This window comes from Phacochoerus africanus, chromosome 1 (assembly GCF_016906955.1).
Source record: "Phacochoerus africanus isolate WHEZ1 chromosome 1, ROS_Pafr_v1, whole genome shotgun sequence".
NCBI lineage: Eukaryota > Metazoa > Chordata > Mammalia > Artiodactyla > Suidae > Phacochoerus > Phacochoerus africanus.
Window position 1 is genome coordinate 227,275,415 of NC_062544.1, and position 7,070 is coordinate 227,282,484.

The 7,070-nt window shown below is 48.4% G+C and overlaps 1 protein-coding gene across 5 annotated transcripts in view; it reads right to left on the minus strand.

The window, feature by feature from the left end:
• The window catches only part of BOC (BOC cell adhesion associated, oncogene regulated), a 75,786-nt gene extending 69,303 nt beyond the window's left edge, over positions 1–6,483 (minus strand). For 3 of the 5 annotated variants that reach the window (XM_047792377.1, XM_047792395.1, XM_047792369.1), the window contains exons 1-2: positions 6,043–6,482; positions 1,391–1,468 (exon numbers count right to left, since the gene is read on the minus strand). The gene's annotated coding sequence lies outside the window, so the exon portion shown is untranslated. Of the gene's footprint in view, positions 1–1,390; positions 1,469–6,042 lie in introns of all 5 variants that reach the window. The other 2 variants (XM_047792404.1, XM_047792386.1) reach the window with 1 other exon arrangement.
• Between the last annotated feature and the right edge of the window lie 587 nt (positions 6,484–7,070).

A 7,070-nucleotide genomic window follows, 5' to 3' on the forward strand; every position in this document is an offset into this window, starting at 1 on the left:
CTGCAGCTCTGATTAAACACCTAGCCTGGGGACCTCCATATGCCATGGGTATAGCCCTAAATAAACAAACAAAAAAATACTCTGAACTTGAAATCTCCTGTCTTAAGAGAGATTTAGAAGAAACACAGAAGTTTCCCGATGACTCAGTGGGTTAAGGATCTGGCATTGTCACTGCTGTGGCTCAGGTCACTGCTATGGAACTGGTTCGATCCCTAGCCTAGAGGAACTTCTGCATGCCACAGGTGGTGATTAAAAAACAAAAGAAAGAAAATGCTTCAGCCTATTATCATCTGAGGAAAAGCAAGTTTTCAGCCAGAAAATGAACAACACATGTGGGCAGAGGTAATCGAACCTTGGTCCTGCCAGCCCCACCTCTGACTCTAGGACTTAGCCTGAGATACTGGGCCCCGCCCTCTAGGAGCCCTTCTTCAAGACCCAGTTCAAGCACTTTACACAGGAGTTTGCATTGCTGGGCCCTATATGTCCCCTCGCTCAGTCATGGAATTCTAGAAGGCAGGCATGGGCTCTGGTATTGACCCCAAGCACACAGTGAGCTCTCAATAAAAGCTTGTTGAAAGATGAAGGCTTCAATCTACACACACATCATCACCCTCGTCTTGTGCAGTGCTGTCAAAACTCACTTTGGAGATGAATAAACATTTCTTTGCCATATTTTCTGCTGCTCAGCTCCTTTTGGATGATTTTTTTATTCAACCCATATTATGGACTTTCCTGTTAATAAGCAGTAGAACTACTTGAGTCTTTCCTCAACGTTTTCTCTGGCAACCAAGTTACGTTGACTGTGTGTCATTGGCTCTGATCTTTCTCCTCTGATTTCCTCTTACTGCCCAACAATCCTGTCCCAAACATCAGAGGCCTTCTTTGAAGATAAGGCCAAATTCACCATTAGGAAAAGAGAATTATGTCTTAACTTTATTTCAGAAGATGGAATGATGCAGAATCCCTCTGGGTTTTGTGAGATAAACACTGCCCGGTACATCAGTTCAGAAGGCATTTGCTCTAATACCGTTGATAGACACATAAACACAGGACGTTCCTCACCCAAAGCTAAGCAGGACTTTTCCACAGCAGTCTCAGACTCCAAATCCATAGGAAATGGCCTGTATCCAACATGTCAAATGGAATTTGCCTCAGGGAATGGGGGGGCTTCATGAGGCCACCCCAGGGGAAAGAGGCTACCATGAGTTCTGACTAAAAGAGCATCTGAGCTAAACTAAAACCAACCTGCTTAGCCAAGGTTTCACTCAAAGCTGGACCCTTCCAATATTGAAAGAAGAGAAGTACTTTATCTTCAAGGGGCAACACAAAACATGAAAACATGACTGACCCAATAGGCCAGAGATATCAGACTGTAGGCAGAAAGCCTCACCTGCTTCTTCTAGTTCATTGCTGATAGCCTCCGATGGTGTGAATGTTGACAAGACTTCATGGGTTATGGGTTCTGGGCCTGAGGAAAAAGAAAGTGTCTCAAACAAAATAAACACTTCCAGAGTATTTGCTTTTTATAAGGTACACTGCTATAAACCATAGTAATTCCTTATTAATCCATTTTATAAATAAGAAAACAGAGAAAAAGCAGTTTTTCTAAATCATAGGCCTCCTTAAATCTCCAGTTACCTGGCTCCTTGCTAGAAATGAAATGAACAATGGATTAAGGACAATGATTACACTGAAAACAGCCTGTTGATCTTACAAAACCACTACCTTTGCAGCCAGCAGTCCATTTTCATCAGTATTCACCAAATACCTTTTAAGAACACATGATAGGCAGGCCTCATACAAAATAAGGTGGGCAAACTGGGAAGGAGTTGGGGATGGTAAGGCAGCAAGCAAGAAATGAGCCGCCCCACCACCCATCAAGGGTCAGCAAATAGATGGGTACTCTGGAGCAGAAAGCTTCTTTCAAGGTAATACCACGATAAGGTGAGCCAGAGCCACGTGAGAGGCCTAGGGCTCTTAGACTGTAAACTTAGACTGGGTGATGGCTTGTTTATGGGACTGATGGAGGATGGGTGGGTGAGATGGCAATAGGTGGACAGTGAGGAGTCCAGCCATGTCAGCACAACTGTCCAGGGCATGAAGAAGCATGGTGGGAGCCCCGAATGGAAAAGGCGGTGGGATGGTGGCCTAACAAAAGGAAAGGCAGGAAAGACTGGGTGGGCTTGGGGAAGGAGCTAATTCAGTGGAGATGCAGGAATCGATTAGTTCTGTGGATTGAGTCAGTGTGAATGGAGTCCACAGGAAGAGCCAGGGCTCCAACCCAAGTTTCCTAACCCTCAGGGCAGTTCCACTTGAGATGGATCCTTTAAGCCCTATTTCCTGATTCCACCTCCCCTTCCTACCCAGTTCCCACCCTGAGGGTTCCAAGGAGGCAACAGTCCTATTTAGGAAGGCTTTTTGTAAACATGGACTTCTAGATTAAAAACAGACACCCTTGGAGTTCCCATCGTGGAGCAGTGGTTAACGAATTCGACTAGGAACCATGAGGTTGAGGGTTCGGTCCCTGCCCTTGCTCAGTGGGTTAACGATCCGGTGTTGCCGTGAGCTGTGGTGTAGGTTGCAGACGCGGCTCGGATCCTGCGTTGCTGTGGCTCTGGTGTAGGCCGGTGGCTACAGCTCCAATTAGACCCCTAGCCTGGGAACCTCCATATGCAGCGGGAGTGGCCCAAGAAATGGCAAAAAGACAAAAATAAATAAATAAATAAATAAAAATAAAAAATAAAAACAGACACCCTCTTCTATCCCACCCCCAGAACCAAATATTTGATTTGGCCTCATGAATGATGAAAATACTACATGAGGAGTCTCCATATGGGTGCACTCTCAGGAATAAGGTTGTTCCCAACAAAAGCAAAGTCGCTGGACATACCTGTTCTCGGAGTCTTTGATCAAGAGTGTAGAGATGCTTCTGAGCTGTTTGACTACAAGAGTCTATACTTTTATCACAACTATGTGAAAAGCATGTGGATGAACAAAACAAGTTGTGTCATGGTGTAGGAATGTGCAAAATTTTATAACACATTTTCTTTATTACTAATAGATGCTTGTATAATAAAAACTGGGAGGGAAGTAGATTGGAGAACTACCCTTTGATTAAGAAACTTAGTCTTGGGATAAAAAAAGCTCCTAGTATGGGATCTGATGTACTAAAAATGTTTGCTGAATTGAAGTATGGAGATGACAAGAAGTTTCATATGTTAAACTGATTTTTTTTTAAATGTTAACAAATCACTTTCTTTCCTCTCCGTTGCCAATTTCCATTCCCGCCTTCCTCATTTTCCAGATAGCAAGGAGGCTTGGAGTTTGGAGGAAAGAAAGCAAACTGCCAATGCATATCTTCTGATGCCAGATTAATACTTTCTTGAATATTCAGAGGCCAGAAAGTACTGGAAGCAATTATTTGGGGCACTTCGGTCTTCTTCAACTTCTTTTCACTTGTTTAAAAGATAGAGAGAGAGAGAAGTTCCTGTTGTGGCTCAGCAGTAAGGAAACTGACTAGTATCCATGAGGATGTGGACACGAGTTCAATCCCTGCCCCGCTCAGTAGGTTAAGGATCCAGCGTTGCTGTGGCTGTGGTGTAAGCTAGCAGCTGCAGCTCTGATTCAGCCCCTAGCCTGGAACTCTGATGTCATGGGTGTGGCTCTGAAAAGGAAAAAAAAAAAGATACAGAGAGCAAAACCCTTATTCATTACCTACAGTGACTTTGTCGAAACCTGAACCTGGACCACTAGGGTCTCATGGAATATTGTGACCATCGGATTCACTTCTCACCATCCTTGTTTATAGCCTGGGCATCCCTGGGGAAGTTAACTGAATTATTTCATGAGTAAAATCCCCCACTCCTTCTTAGGGTAATGGAAACCATAGATAAGCTGCTGAAGAGAGCTAGGAGCCCAAACATTTCAAAGAGCATTTCAAAGAAAGGAAAGTCACTGGACCCTTTTGGAGGATAGAAAAGAACATAAACCACCCTTTTATCACAAGGTAGCCAAACATTCAATGCAAAGCAGGGTTCTCTCGCTGCTGCCCCCTCCCCCACTCCCTCCCCCACACCCAGTTGTGGTCAAGGAACCAACCATCCTGACCTCTATCAACCTCCTCTCCCCAGTAAAGTCAAAGCTGTGGCTTGGGTAATTTCTCCTGAGAAAATGTCTCTTGCACTGTTACTCTTGTGAGATCTCTTGACAGAGGATGAAAAGGAGCATGTCAGACATCTCAGTCCTCAGATTTCATAGGTGTAGACAGCCTCTGGCCTCCTGAAGGGCCACACTCGGAACAATAATCAGCAGAGGCAGGCAATGTCAGCAAAGCAACAACTCTTTATTCTTTCATTTTTTATACACTTGCTCCAAAAACTCATCCTGCGGGAAAAATCATAACTCCACTGCTGTTTCCACCCTGCCTCTGTCCCACTGACCCCAAGGTGCTTCAAGATTACCACGGGAAACCTCTGGGTTTCAATTATGAAACCATTAAAAAGTACCAATTATAAGACCTCAGAAACCTTCCTGGGAAACCTGTTACACACTTCAAAATGGCCAAACTCTTGCCTCAGATTCACTGTAAACTGAAAACAGGTCCCTCAGCCCCCACCTCAGTTTGAAGAGACTGTTCTCATACTGTCATGCTGCCCTTGAGAAAATGGAGACTGAGTTACTGGCTGTAACCGAAGGGATAAAAAATCAGCACAGGGCTGGGCTGGCTGCTTAGGGCCCAATTGTGGAATAAGTTTGAAATGTTTGTGTTCAAGAATTTTGAAAATTTCATTCATTCAATGGCCAAAGTTTGCAAAGTTCTAGGCAACGAAGGTCTAGGTGGCAAATGTGAGCTGGGTACAGGGCACTTGAGGGTGGCACAAGGACCTGAAACCCAAATACACTTTTCACTCAGTCTACTCAAAGAGGTAACTCTGGGTCAGAAACTTATTCGAACCCACTTGAATTTGCTGAGAAGGGATGGGGGAGTGGCAGAACACCCCACCACACCCAGAAAGTGCCTGTTTAGGATCCCTGGTGTGCGGTTTGGGTATTCTTAGCTTTCCTGCCACATCTCTGGAAACACACAATGACCTTTCAAGTAATCCTGCCACAGCAACCCCATCCCCAAAACAAAACTAAGCAAACAGACCCCCAGGGCTCCTTAAACTCCTCCAGGTCAGCCTGCTCCCCTACTCCTCAAAATTTTCTTATCATCTGCAAGAGCAAACTAACAAGAGGCAACCTGAAAGTTAAGCAGGATCTTCAAAAATCCAGCAGAAAATTCTTCCTGGGTTCCTTGCTCCTCCCCTCCCCCCCGCACTTGTTCCAAATGATCATTCCCACTTCACAGTTACAAACAACACCCCCCCCAAAGCACAACAAAAGCAAGACGTTGGCACGCGAAGGCGAACACACACACACACACTCTTCCTCTCACAGCTGCCCCAAACCCACAGACACCTCTGGACATCACCACTTCAGCCTAGCCTCTTCCACCCCTGGGGCGGAGGGATGATCCGGTGTAGTTTCACTTCCAGCCCGTTAAGTCCCTCATATTAGTCTGTGTTTGTTTTTAACGCCAAGACGATAAACCCTCACATCTTTGGAAGCCAAGTGGGGGTGCGGTGGTTCTGTGTATTTGCCCATGTGGGCTTCTCCCCATCGCCCTGCGCTCACAGCCGGAGACCAGTGTCAACCTTTAGGGACGTTTGGGAGGCTGTCCCGGCCCTTCTTCCACCCAGGAAGCTTCCGGGAAAGACCGGCCGGACCGCACCCGCAGGGAAAGGGATGCGGCGCCCCCGCGCCGGGTGGCGGTAGCCCGGCATCTCACCGCCCGCCTGGCGCAGGGTCCCCCACCCGAGCCTACGGGCCGAGCGCTCGGACCCGCTCCCGCAACCGGCGCTCGGAAGCGCTTCAGCCACCCTTCAGCACTTCCTCGGCATCGCCCGGCCTGCGGCAGCCTCCCGCCCCCTCTCCTCCCCAAACCAACAAATAAACACAACTTTTTATGAAAAGAAAACAAACTTCAGCGACGTGACTCACCTCTGGTGCAGCCGGCTCCTGGGAAGGACGAGCCAGGCCCCGGGGCTAGCGGGGTGGGCGCAGAAGAGCGCCACTGAGCCCTGCGCCCACGGACACACAACCCGCACAGTGACACCCAGGGACACACAAAACGGGAGTGGCCGCAGCGGGAACAACAAAGGAGCCCCAGAACCAGAAGTTGCCGGCCGGGAGGGAGGACGCTTGCGGGCGCGTGTAGCTGCGGCGGGAGTGTGTGTGTATGTAAGTGTGTGTGTGCGTGTGTGGGTGTGGGTTGTGCGCGCGCGGCAGCTGACACCGGCAGGCCAGGGCTCAGGGTCCCCGCGGCAGGAAGCGGGGGCCGCAGAGGCGGCAGTAGGAGGACAAGGCAGGGGACGCAGCGCCCTGCGCACCCGGTCCCTCCATATGGAAGAAGCTTTTTTGGATGACTGAACTCGCAAACAATTCCTTCTTTTGCTTCTCCTGCCTAGGAGCCTCCCATTACCGCGCGGCCGGGGGGGGGGGGGGGGGGGGCAGAGGGGGCGGGGAGGAGGGGGAGGAGCAAAGTGCAGCAAAGAAAAAAGTCTTGGAAAGGAAGCTGGAAAAAAAAAAGTCCCCCCAAACTCAGTTTTTCCCCTAACACTCATTTTCTTTCTGTTGCGCCTTAGTACCACGGTGTCCCCCCACTTCGCTTTCTTTCCCATTCCAAAAGCAAAGTCTTCTGCCTTTCTCTCACACCCAGGGGCTCCCCCGAACCCCCATTTTCTCTTTAGCTTCACCTCGGACCCTTATTCTCCTACAGTAGCCTTCCCTCCTCTCGTTCAGTCTATTTCTCCAAGTTTTTTCCTGACATCCCTCTTCTTGTCTCCATTCTGCAAACAAACTAAATCATTAAAAGTAAACTTACTAAACGCGCCCCTACCACTACTCCCGCCCCGCAATGGGGCAGTGGCTGTCGAGAAAATTACTACGAAGCTGGTCTAGGGGAAGCCCCATCGCCACCTCCCGCGACCCACCAAGCGGGCTAAAGAGGGAGGGTTTGCCGCGTTCTC